Source organism: Ovis aries, chromosome 20, assembly GCF_016772045.2.
Source record: "Ovis aries strain OAR_USU_Benz2616 breed Rambouillet chromosome 20, ARS-UI_Ramb_v3.0, whole genome shotgun sequence".
Classification (NCBI taxonomy): Eukaryota; Metazoa; Chordata; class Mammalia; order Artiodactyla; family Bovidae; genus Ovis; species Ovis aries.
Genome location: NC_056073.1, coordinates 11,809,060 through 11,823,023, shown reverse-complemented (window position 1 = coordinate 11,823,023; position 13,964 = coordinate 11,809,060). Strand labels below are relative to the sequence as shown.

Below are 13,964 nucleotides of genomic sequence, written 5' to 3'. Positions count from 1 at the left end.
ACAGAATAGTCAACACACTTAAGAATCAACAGCATTTACCCAATATGAATAGAGAGGAAAAAGCAACAAGAAAAGTGAACAGTTATCTATGCAACAGGCATAACTTGACTTCTGTAATCAGAAGAGAGAAAGAATGGGCAAAAACAGTATCTGAAAACATAATGGCTGAAAATTTCCCAAATGGAGTATAAGATGGAAATTTATAGATTCTGGGAGTTCAATGAACCACAAGCAGAGAGAATACAAAGAAAATATGTAAACATATCTGTCAGCAAGCAAAAATAAAACGTATTAAAATAGCCAAAGAAAAATGATAAATCACAAAAATATGAATTACTGCTGACCAAAAAACAAAAAAAAGTGGAGGCCAAAAGACAGTGGAAGGATCTTTTAAATGCTAAAAGGATAAAATATCTGACAACCCAGAATTCTATATTCAGCAGAAGTATCCTCCAGAATGAAGACAAAATAAAAATATTAGGGAAAAACAAAGAGAATGCATCACCAGCAGACCAAGAACAAATGCTAAAGGAAGTTCACTAAGCAGAAGGCAAATGATACAAGACAGAATCTCTAATCTTCAAAAAGAAATGAAAAACACAAGAAATGGTAACTCTGTGGGTAAACGTAAGATTATTTTCTCTTAATTTCCTAAATCATGTGACTTTTTAATATATTAAGTAGCTTACAACTAATAACTAATGGGTCAAAGAATTAATGAAGGAAATTTAGAATATTTTTGAGAACAATGAAAATGAAAACCTAACATATTAAAGCTTCTGGGATACAGCTAGAGCAAATCCATTAGGAAACTGGTATCTGTAACTAACTACAACTTTTTTTAAAAATGTCAATTCTATAATCTAATCTTTCATCCTAAACTCTAGAAAAGAGCAGCAAACAAAATGAGGCCCAAAGCAAGTAAAAGGGAAAAAAAGTTAAGATCAGAGCAAAAACCAATGAAGAAGAAAAAGAGAGGGGGGAAGAAAAAATGAAAGGTGATACCTTGAAAATATTTTTTAATGTCGTTTCCTAAACTGACCAAGAAGAGAGGAAAAATCAAGTACTAAAATCAGGAATGAAAGGGAGACATCACTGCCCACCTTTCAGAAATAAAACTGATCATAAAGGAATAGTAACTTAGAAAAACCTATGCCAACAAGGTAGGTAATTTAGATGAAATGAACAAATTCCTAGAAAGAAACAAACTACCAAAACCATCTCAAGAAAAAACAGAAAATCTGAATAGATCTACAGGGAAAAGATTCAATTCTTTCCCAAAAAGAAAAGCCAGGCCCTGACTGCCTCACTGGCGACTTCTACTGAACATTTAAAGGAAAATTAAGACCAATTCTTCACAGACTTTTCTCTGTGAAGTGGGAACATAGCCCAACTTACACTGAGGCAGCATTACCCTGAGCCAAAATCAGATAAAGACATCACATACACACACACACAAAAAAAACTACAGCCCAGTATTCCTATGACTACAAACATAAAAATCTTCAACAAAATACAAACCAAATACACAAAAAAAGCATTCACACTCTGACAAACTGAGATTTATCCAAGGACAGCCAAGTTTTAACACTTAAAATCAATGAACATAATATACCATGTTAATACAATAGAGGACTAAAACCCATATGATCATCTCAATAAACATAAAAAACCATACACAAAACCCAAAAATATTAATCATAGACCTAAATATGAATTAAAAATTTAATAAAATTCTCAGAAGAAAACTTAGGTACAAATCCTATGACCATGGATTAAGCAATGGTTTCTTAAATACGACACCAAATAGCACAAGCAAAAGATAAATTAGTCCATCAAAACTTAAGACTTTTATGTTGCATACAATCAATACAGTGAAAAGACAACTCACATGATTAAAAAAAATTTTTTTGGAAATCATATATCTGCAAAGGTACTTTTATCCAGAACATACAAGAAAGTCTTACAACTCAATAATAAGGCAAATAATACAATTTTAAGATGTGTAAAGAACAGACATTCCTCCAAAAGATATACAAATGGCCAATAAGCAAGTGAAAAGATGTTCAACATCATTAGGTTCAGTTCAGTTGCTCAGTCATGTCCGACTCTTTTCGACCCCATGAATCGCAGCATGCCAGGCCTCCCTGTCCATCACTAACTCCCGGAGTTCACTCAGACTCACATTCATCAAGTCAGTGATGCCATCCAGCCATCTCATCCTCTGTCGTCCCCTTCTCCTCCTGTCCCCAATCCCTCCCAGCATCAGAGTCTTTTCCAATGAGTCAACTTTTCGCATGAGGTGGCCAAAGTATTGGAGTTTCAGCTTTAGCATCAGGCCTTCCAAAGAAATCCCAGGACTGATCTTCTTCAGAATGGACTGGTTGGATCTCCTTGTAGTCCAAGGGACTCTCAAGAGTCTTCTCCAACACCACAGTTCAAACGCATCAATTCTTCGGCGCTCAGCTTTCTTCACAGTCCAACTCTCACATCCATACACGACCACTGGAAAAACCATAGCCTTGACTAGACGGACCTTAGTCGGCAAAGTAATGTCTCTGCTTTTGAATATACTATCTAGGTTGTTCATAACTTTTCTTCCAAGGAGTAAGCGTCTTTTAATTTCATGGCTGCAATCACCATCTGCAGCGATTTTGGAGCCCCAAAAGATAAAGTCTGACACTGTTTCCACTGTCTCCCCCATCTATTTCCCATGAAGTGATGGGACCAGATGCCATGATCTTCGTTTTCTGAATGTTGAGCTTTAGGCCAACTTTTTCACTCTCCTCTTTCACTTTCATCAAGAGGCTTTTGAGTTCCTCTTCACTTTCTGCCATAAGGGTGGTGTCATCTGCATATCTGAGGTTATTGATATTTCTCCCAGCAATCTTGATTCCAGCTTGTGTTTCTTCCAGTCCAGCGTTTCTCATGATGTACTCTGCATAGAAGTTAAATAAGCAGGGTGACAATATACAGCCTTGACGTACTCCGTAGCCATTAGCAAACAAAACACAATGAGATAGCTACTATGACGGTTATAATCATAAAAGCAGATAATATCAAATGCTGATAACGATGCAGAAAAACTGGAACCATCACACACTGCTGCCTGAAATGAACAATGATATGGCCAGTTTGGAAAGGAATTTGGCAATTCCTCAAGAAGCCACACACATCCACACAAAACTTCTATTCAAATGGTCAAAGAAGCATTACTTATAACAGCCAAAAAAATAAACTGATCTATGATAAATAGAAAGTAGCATAAACCACATAATGGACAAAATTCTTCAACAAAAAGGAATAAGTACTAGCACACAGCATGGGTGAATCTTGCAAATGTTCTGCTAAGGGAAAGCAGCCAGATGTAAAAGACCATATACTTTATAATTCCATTTATATGAAAAGGTAGGAATGGCAAAATCTACAGACAGGATTAAGATTAGTAGTTGCTTAGAGTGAGGGCAAGGGGGTGGGTGGAAACGGGGAGCGACTGTTAACAAGTACATCATTTCTCTTAGGGGTAGCAAAATTGTCCTAGAATTGAAGTGTGGTAATAGCTGTACAAACCTGTGAATATACTAAAAAAAACACTGCATTAAACTTGAAATCAGTGATGTGTATTGTATTGCTATGTGAATTATACCTCCAGAAAATAAAGACACAGCAAACAAGCCAATGAACTAAAGTAAAATTCTAAAAATGTTCAAGAAACTGGGAAAGATAAAGAAAGGAATGAAAGAGTTGGAACAAATAAAACAAATATTGAAACAGTAGACCTAAACCCAATCATATCAGCGACTACATTAAATGTTAATGGTATAAGCGCTCCAGTTAAGAGGCAGATTCTGAACAAATGCATTTTTAAAAACAAGAACTAAATGCATGCTGTCTACAAAAGACATACTTTAAATACTAAGGATCAGAAAAGCTGAAAGTAAAAGGATGCTAAAAGGATAAGCCAAGTAAGTAAAAAAACATAAGGCTCAAGTGGCTACATTCCTTTCAGAGGAAAGTGAACTTTATTACCAGAGAAAAGAGGGACATTTCATAAAGATAAAAAGGTCAATTCATCAGGGGGAAAAATGACAATAATAAACATATATGAGCCTAATACTAAGATTTCAAAATATATAAAGTAAAAACCTGCAGAATTTAAATAACAGAAAGACAAATCCACAGTTGAAGATTTTAACACTCCTCTCAGCAACTGATAAACAAAACCAATAATACAAAAAGTCCAAAAACACTACCAATAACCTTGAACTAACTGACATTTATAGAACACTATACTCAACAACTACAAAATGTATATTCATCAATTCCAGCACATTTCTGAATAATCTATGGATTTAAAAAAAGACACAAGTGAAATTAGAAAATACTCTGACCCAACTCAAAATAAAAATACAATATACCAAAACTGTGGAATGTTGCTAAAGCAGTACTGTGAGAAAAAGTTATACTTTTAAACGCCCAAATTTAAGAAACACTCCCAAGAAAGTAGAAAAACAGCAAAGAGAAAAAAGGAGCAAAAACCAGCATAGCTGAAAAGCAAAGAAAATAAAAGAAGATTAGAATTTTTTCAAAAAGATTAGCAAAACTGATGAACATCTATTTACCAATATCAGAAATGAAAGAGGCACTATCACTAAAGACTTTACCTATGTTAACCGAATAGTAAGTACAATGAACAACCATATACCAATAAATTTGACAACTAATATGAAAAGCACAAGTTCCATGAGAAATACAACTTTTAAAAATGGACATAATGTAGATTAAAATATTCTAAAGCCCTCATTCTATCAAAGAAACTGAATTCCTTATCAAATGAATTCTCCAAAAGAAACCACAGGCCCAGATGGGTTTACTGGCTAATTCTCTAACGCTGAAGGAGTAAGGCCAAGGAACACAAACTCTTCTCAGAAAACAGAAGTAACATTTACCAACTCATTTTAAGGCCAACAAAACCAGATAAAGAAAACTATGGATAAATACTCTTCACGAGCATATTTGCAAAAATTATTACCAATATACTAACAAACAGAATTCATCAATATATTAAAAATATGACACATTACCAAATGAGGTTTATCCCAGAAACGTAAGTTTTTTTTTTAACATTAAACAAATAATTCATCATCCACAGTATTCAATGCAGAAGAGATCTCTTTATCACAAAAACCTAACAATGTCCCTTTAATTTTCTCAAAACTGTTTGGTGACTCCCCACACCCACATACAATACAGAAACTGTGACAGAGAATGGAAGCTGCGTAACACTGCCTCTGCACAGCAGCCTCATCTCTAGCTACCAACCTGAATACGGATCTCACACTCCAGCTGCACTGGCCGCGCCCTCTGCGAGCATGTGGCACTCCCCTCTCCTTCCTTTGACTCTCAAATGCCAAACCTCCGCCCTTAGCTGAGTTCCTCTGAAAGCCTTCCTGACTTCATCAGGTTGATTTCATTACTTCCCTCTCTACATTCCCACTGCATCTTTTGCAGTCCTCAATTGTAATAGATATTACCATTATTTCTTTGTCTGTCTCTCTATCCAACTACCACCTACGGTTAAGTCGCTTCAGTTGTGTCTTGACTCTTAGCAATCCCATGGACTGTGGCCCACCAGGCTCCTCTGTCCACTGGATTCTCCAGGCTAGGATACTGGAGTGGGTTGCCATGCCCTCCTCAAGGGGACCTTCCAGACCCCCAAGAATGAACCCACCTCTTTTAAGTCTCCAGCATTTAGTAGGCAGGATCTTTAGCAACAGCGCCACCTGGGAAACCCTCAGTCGTCACAGAAGCCAAATCTTTATACCACACTAACAGAATAAAGAAGGAAAATCATATGATCATTTCAACAGATACAGAAAAATCATTTGACAAAAGTCAATACGCACATATGCAGAAAAAACTCTCAGAAAATCAATAATTAAAGAAAATGTCAATAAAGGCATCCAAGACAAACTCACATACTTAACTTCTAAGAAGTGCTAGCCTCAGTAGCAATATTCAACATTTATATATGCTTATTTATCTTCAATGGTCCTCCAAAAAACCCTATTTTTAAAAAAAAAAAATTCTTTTTTAAGTAGGGAGCTATTATCCTCCCAAATGGTATTAATAGCAACTCTGGATCAGAAAAGTTAAATCATATACCCAAGTAAGAAAGCCAGTACTAGAATCCAGTCTTTGACTAAAAGTACTTCTCAACTATAGTATGCCATCTTGTCTAGGTGATTATAGCAAAGAGCAACCTATTCAAACAGCCATTATAGTTCATTAGTTGATAAAACAGAGTAAATAACACTAACATGGAATGAAAAAATTTTAAGCCCACAATTAAAAAGAACCTAAAATCCCCTTTTCTCAAATGGTTGTGCCACAAAAAGAAAAGTACCCAATGAATTGTCTCTAATATTTTTCTTTAAAGGTCTAAAATGCAACAGATAAACTGGTTAATTCAAAGCCTTATCTGAAGTTATATTTTTAATCTGCTACTTGTCCATGCCTTAACTTAACAGCTGTCAGCTGGAAGCTGAGGCCCACAGTTCCGTAACAAAGAATCCAAAGTGACATGGCTACTTCTGAGTTTCTGTTTCTGATTCAAATGAATTTTTCATGCAGGAAAATATGAATGCTGTCTTAACATCTTTCCATCTGTGAGACACCCACAGCTAGCAAGTTCCACAGTAAGGCTGGATTTGCTTCTGTACTGCACAACATGCACTTCACTTCAAAGTACACAGGGAAACTCTTCAAATAACCTGTCCACAAAAAAAAAAAAGATAGAACTACCACCCAACTGCCTACAGACCAGTCATTTCTATGTATCTTCTTGTATTCCCTAAAGGTGAACATTTGACTTCAAGTCATCTGTCTAGCAAAAACACTGAACAATTAAGATAAAATAAGCCCTCTCCACAAATAAGCCTTCTCCTTCTCCACAGGAGTCCTCTTCTGTGTGAACGTCCCAGGCCCTTATAAAAGAGCCCAAGTATTTCATGATAGCACAGTGCCCTTCATACACAAGTTCCTAAAAGGCTCAGGTGAATTTCTTATCTGATCTTACTACTGTTGACCATGAAGTATCTCTCACTGAGTTTATTGTGACTGAAGTAAAAATAAAGACCTCTCTTCTCCAAGGAACAGAAAATTCAAAGGTCACCAGATAATGCACTACAAAGTAGACTACGCCAGCGTCTCAGATACGTCTGTACTCAAAACATCTCCTTTTAACAATCTTTGGGAGTGTCCTATAAAAACCAGTGGGTGACCTAAATTTTTAATCAAGAAATCAACAAAATAGCTTTGTCATGATTACTTTATGGATAAGCCATGATTACTTTATGGATAACTTCACACTTTAATTCCAACAAGAATTCAGAAATGTTCAAATAATGTCTTTAAAAATAAAAAGCTCTTTTAAAATATAATTTTTTCTTATTAATTATCTAAGAAAAAAGAAAGGAGAGATTATCAAATTAATTTCAAACTCCCTCAAGTACCACTTGAATATTCATTGGAAGGATTGATGTTGAAGCTAAAGTTCCAATACTTTGGCCACGTGATGCAAAGAGCCAACTAACTGACTGAAAAAGACCCTAAATCCTGGAAAAGATTGAGAGCAGGAGAAGGGGGCGACAGAGGATTAAATAGTTGGATGGCATCACCAACTCAACAGACATATGAATTTGAGCAAACTCTGGGAGATACTAAAGGACAGGGGAGCCAGACATGCCACAGTTCACCGGGTTGCAGAGAGGTGGACACAACTTAGCAACTGAACAAGTACAACATCATGTAACAACACTGAGCAAACTACAGACTAATATTCCTAACTTCACAAAATCACCCTCAAGTCTAATTTCAAGAAGAAATTTAAAATGTTCAAAGAATGATAATCCCAACCAATCACCTTCTAACAAACATTTTTTGTAAAGCTTGTCTCTAGCTGAATAATTCCAATCAACTGTCTCACTATCAGCATGGGGTGGGCAGAGCTGCTGCTGTCTCAAGGTTAAAGTTAAAAGCAGGTAGGAGCAGCCACTAGAGATTTTTGGCACTAAGGAACAGACCAGAAATCGAGTAAAGTAGTCAAAGATTCAGAAGACTTAAGGATGAAAACCCAACTCCCAGTTTCATAGTCTGCACAGAGAAGTCATTTTTGCACCCATTAAGTGAAGTCACTCAGTCGTGTCCGACTCTTTACCACCCCATGGGCTGTAGCCCACCAGACTTCTCCACTATGGAATTTTTCCAGGCAAGAATACTGGAGTGGGTTGCCATTTCCTTCTCCAGAGAATCTTCCTGACCTAGGGATCAAACCTGGGTCTCCCTCATTGCAGGCAGATGCATTACCATCTGAGCCACCCTCAAACACGAAAAACCACATTATTTGTGAGCCATTCCTATTCAACCTTGCTTTCCATTCCCAATGGCAACTCCTGTCTCCTCAGAACCTTTAAATTCTGAACTGAATTATGAGGCCAATTTACTTTCTTCACTCAAACTGTTCAAACCACATCCCCAAGCCATAAAGTTCCATTTCACTTAAAATCTGTTAAAAGATAAACCACTACAGGTATTTTACGATTCACGTCAAACACATAGTTTCTAAATTTTCATCAAAAAGGGAAATTCTTCAGTTTAAAAAAAAACCTAAGACAATGCTTATTTGCAATTACAGATACTGTTTTATTACCTGGGTTTAAAAAGCATAATTTCAACAGAGAAAAAATTATATATATATGAAAATGTTGAGAAGTCTTATTGTACATACGTGTGGTTTTAATTTTCTTGAATTGGTCTTCACACCAAAAAGGCTGTTCAACCAGTGTGCATGGTTGGTGCTAATGTAAACTGGTGCAGCCACTGTGTAAACAGTATGGAGGTTACTCAAAAAATCAAAAATTTAACTACCATGTGAAACAGCAATTTCACTTCTGGGTATTTATCTCAAGGAAATAAAATAACTATCTTACAAACATATCTGCACCCCCACATTCACTGCAGCATTATTAATAATTACCAGGACATGGAAACAACCTAAATCTGTATAAATGGATGAATGGATACAGGAAGTGTTTTACAGATACAATGGAATATTATTCAGCCATGAGAAAGAAGGCATATCTGTTATTTGACACACCATGTACTAGCCTTTAAGGGCATTATGCTAAGTGAAATATGTCAGAGAGAGAGACAAATACTTTATGACATCACTTATATGTGGAAAGTTAAAAAAAAAAAAAAAACTCAGATAGGAAGAAGAGACTAGTGGTTGCCAGAGGAGGGGGTGGGCAGCACATGAAACAGGTGGCGAAGGTGGTTAGAAGGTATAAACTTCCAGTTTAAGATAAGTCCTGGGGATGAAATGTACAGCATGGAGACTACAGGTAACTATACAGTACTGTATACTTCAAAAGCTGCTAAGAGAACAGATCTTGAAAGATCTCATCACAAGGGGAAAAAAATTATTGTCACTATGTTTGGTAACGGATGGGGAGCTTATTGCAGTGATCATTTCACAACATAAACATATATTAAGTCATTATGTCAATTATATCTCAGGGTTTTTTTTTTAAAGGTCGTTCCACACAGATATAATACTCTTTGACAATATGCTATATCCCTTCTCCTAACCATTCTTCATCACATCCCACAGGGAATAAGAATCCTGCAGGAAAATCTATAAACCTTCCCATGTAGAATCATGGTAACTATTTAACAGTTCTCATGTTTAATTAAGAAACTATCATATTGCTTGTCTTAGATCCCCAGATAAGTGTGCAATTATGGAGAAAGTTATCTGGTAAGAACATAAAGGGAAACTGCCTATATAAGTGAATGCAACCATTTGCATTCACTTATATAGGCAATTTCCCTTTATGTAGATAGAGTCAGGCCTCAAAGCAAAAGTCCTATTTAATTTTTTATTTAAATTCAAAAACAGCTTTAAAGTTGTCACTAATCTTAATTAATCATGGTATGTTTCATCAGCCATATAAACTTGATAAAACCTTTACCCTTAAACGACCTTTAGGGAAAGAATAAATGTCTCTAAGTCCTCAATGATACAGAGAATGCCCCACACTCAAGCAGCTTAGTGTATGCTGTCAACCCAATCCATTCACCCGTTTTTGAACAAAAATGATTTGACCTGACAGACGTCAACAAATGGTCCAAAGGCCACTTGTCTGGAACTGTCCGGCTTGTCTTGCAAAATAGGTGGATGCCTAGCCTTAGAGTTAGGCAATTTTTATAATCAAAGCCATGAGTAACCATTTGAAAATATGTTTGATAAATCAATTTGGTTAAACCAGATGGAAAATCTGTGAAAACTAAAGCTTTTCAACAATAACACCAAACAGATCACTGTTAAAAAGACAAAGTATAACTTAAAGAATAAAATTTAACTCACAAAGTGTTCTTATGTCATTCTCTTCTTGAGTGCATTTTTAAAAAACAACACTGAGGCCAGATCCAGACTAAACAGGAAGCAGTGCCACATTTCAATTTTCCCGTTTCTACCGACCCCCTGGCAGGGAAAGAGCATGCATGCAGAGCAGAACTCACGGAACATATTTCTATCCCTACTACCAACAGGTCAAAATTTTAGTATGCACTAAAAACCGTGAAATTTTAAAATAAAGCTCGTTACCCATACTTAATGCCTACTAAGAAGTATTTGTAAGTAAATTCTGGAATGTGAAAATCACACATAATACCTAGGCTACATGGCCCTTTTAGTTATAGTCAGAGCAGCACAGGTTTCTATCCGCACCCAGACATATACAGAATAAAAACCTAGCACTTTCATGACTTGTAAATAGAGATGTTAACAATAGTTTTAACCCCTGTAAGTCTTTCTGACTTTATCTGTGAAATACAGAATCACACCACATCAGAGGATTAACCTAAGGATTAAATCAACTGAAGTGTAAAGATGTTGGGGTGGTGCCTTCCACTGTACCCTAAATAAATCACGCTAACATCCTACTCAAGCCTCTTGTCATGGAAGGCCTGTCCTTCACATCCCCGTTTCTGCTATCTGAACTATATCCCTTCTTCAGAATCTTTTAAGTCATTCTGATGCCTGCCTTATCTTTAACACAACAATGGCCTTCCTAATCTTTAATATTCAAATGTATTTAATATCTAATAGCATTCATCATTCTATTTAATGAGACACTGCTCTAGATTTTATTTAATATTTCAAAGGCATACAGTATAGATCTCAAGCAGAGAAAAAGCTCCAAGCTTTCATGGAGTATCATCTCATCTCATGTTTACTTCAACGCCTACTGGGGCTTTAATAGATACTAAGCAATATCCAGTAAATAAATGCCATATAAATAAACAACCAATTAAAGGCACACAAACCACAAGTTGTTCTGGTCAGAAAAGGTAGCTGAGGTGGCTTTTGAGAACACAAAAAAGAAAATTTATGACACATGCTATAACTAAAATCTAGTCTACCTTTTTAGAAGAAATGCTAAATGAGTATCGCCCTGAGCGTTAAATACCACTGGAAACAAGTTACAAACAAGGAAAGACATAATGCAATCAATTCCTTACCCATATGACACCTCTAACATTAGCCACTTCTACAAAGAGTACAAAATTTAACAGATATTCTCAGCTCAGAATTAGTATTTTTTTTTCCCTAATTCATTGTATTTCTAAAGAGTCAGCCAGCAGGGGAAGAGGAAGCTCATTAACTAGTCAAATAATAAGGCTAACAAATTTTTAAACTGGAAAATCTAATTAAACTTCTGAATATTAATCACAAGAGTCACCAGTGCCCTTGTATTTATAATATTTTATAGTATTACTTTCACATCATATAAATGGAAATACTCCATAAAACTGTCACTACTTACCTCAACTTCTTTTGGGATATAGAGATACATTCCAAACAAACAAAATGTAAACACACATCCTTTTTGAAGCCAGAAAAATCAGTATTAATGAAAAGTCAAATGACAGTGGAGAAAAGTTGCTCCTTTCTGAAACATGACCCAAACTGAAGTACAAGGCCAGTCTCATAAACCCAGCAGTGAAAGTCGCTCAGTCGTGTCCGACTCTCTGCGACCCCATGGACGTGTGCACGGCAAATTATAATTGCAGTGACCATCTATCAATTTAGTCTTCATCTACTGTTTATCCCAAAGCGTCATCTTTTGGGACCCTCCCCAAAAGCAAACCTCATTTTTAGTCTGTGACCATAAGATTCATCAGAAAATAGCTAGGGCCCTAGATTATATATTTCTGAGATGCAGTTTAAGGAGCACCACAGTATCTGTTGACAGTTACAGATGAGCACAGTTACAAACAATATGGAGAAGAACTTACAAGAGGATCAACAAGAGGAAACACTGAAAGTTAAGTTCAAATTGCCAAACACAGACTACTCAGATAAAACTTGCTCTAGGTAAAAGCGAGTCATGATTGTCTTTATTAAAAAGGACCCTGGTGGCTCAGTGGCAAAGAATCCGTCTGCCAATGCACGAGACATCCCTGATCTGGGAGGATCCCTCGTGCCCCAGCACAACTAAGCCCATGCACAACTACTGAGCCTGTGTTCAAGAGCCCAGGAGCTGAAACTACGGAGCGCACGTGCAAGGGGGCGCGCTACACGACAAGAGAGCCCCCCACGGTGAGAAGGCCACACGCCGCAAAGAGAGAAGTCTGCAAGGCAACAAAGATCCAGCAAAGCCAAAAAATAAAAAATAAAATTTTTCTTAATTTTTAAAAAAGGACTGAGACAAAATGTAATACTGTAATGTAATACAATACTATAATACAATAATGTATACAAAATGTAATACCCAAATTTTCTGTTCTATTTAAAAAGTACTTCCATATATGTTATCTTCAGTTCAGTCGCTCAGTCGTGTCCAACTCTGCGACCCCACGAATCGCAGCACGCCAGGCCTCCCTGTCCATCACCAACTCCCAGAGTTCACTCAGACTCACATATTTGATCCCTAACACAACGTTTCTGAAATGGAGGAAACATGCTTACTTTACAATGAAAAAAAGTAAGATGTAGAGAGAGTCTGTCTTACAAAGCTAATAAGTGGTGGGGAAAAGATGTAAACTTGGGAATTCCTCGCTCCAAAGGCATAACTCTCTGCATCACAACATGATGCCTTTCTAAAGCAGGGCTAGAACATGGTATTGGAAACGTGGTTAACCTGCTTCCATAGACACAAAAATATTTTTTAGTAATAGATACATGGACAATTATATGCCAACACACTGGACAACTAGAAAAATTCTTAGAAACACACAACCTAACAAAATGAGTCATGAAGATAGAAAAGGCTGAACAAACCAATCACCGGTTAAAAAAAAAAAAAACTGTTCAGTTCAGCTGCTCAGTTGCATCCGACTCTTTGCAACCCCATGGACTGCAACATCAGTAATCAAAATCCTCCCAACAAACAAAAGTCCAGGCACAGATGGCTTCACTTGTGAATTCTACCAAAAATTTTCAAAAGAATTAATACCAATCCTTCTCAAACCCTTCCAAAAAAACAGAAGTGGAGGGAATACTTCCAAATTCTTTTTATAAAGCCAGCATCACCTGATAACAAAACCAGGCAAGGAGAGCACAAGAGAACTATAAACCAATATCCCTAATGACCATAGATGTAAAAATTCTTAAAAAAAAAAAAATTAGCAAATCAAATTTAACACTATTATTAAAAGGATCATATACCACAATTAAGTGGGGTTTAGTCCAAGCATGCAAGGATGTTTCAATGTCCACTCATTAATCAGTGTGACACAAAACAACAAAATGAAGGATAAAACCATATGATCATATCAACAGATGCAGAAAACCCACTCAAAATGGATTAACAACTCCCAACACAGAACATGAAACCATATAACTCCAAGAAGAAAACATGGAGGTAAGCTCCACGACATCAGCTTTGACAATGATG

The 13,964-nt window shown here is 36.5% G+C and overlaps 1 protein-coding gene across 3 annotated transcripts in view; it reads right to left on the bottom strand.

The window, feature by feature from the left end:
• The window catches only part of ZFAND3 (zinc finger AN1-type containing 3), a 314,815-nt gene that overhangs the window by 261,484 nt on the left and 39,367 nt on the right, over positions 1–13,964 (bottom strand). Inside the window, exon 2 of one of the 3 annotated variants that reach the window (XM_060403165.1) lies at positions 5,732–5,828. The exons of the other annotated variants lie outside the window; for them this stretch is intronic. The gene's annotated coding sequence lies outside the window, so the exon portion shown is untranslated. The remainder of the gene's footprint in view (positions 1–5,731; positions 5,829–13,964) is intronic. 3 annotated transcript variants of the gene reach the window in all.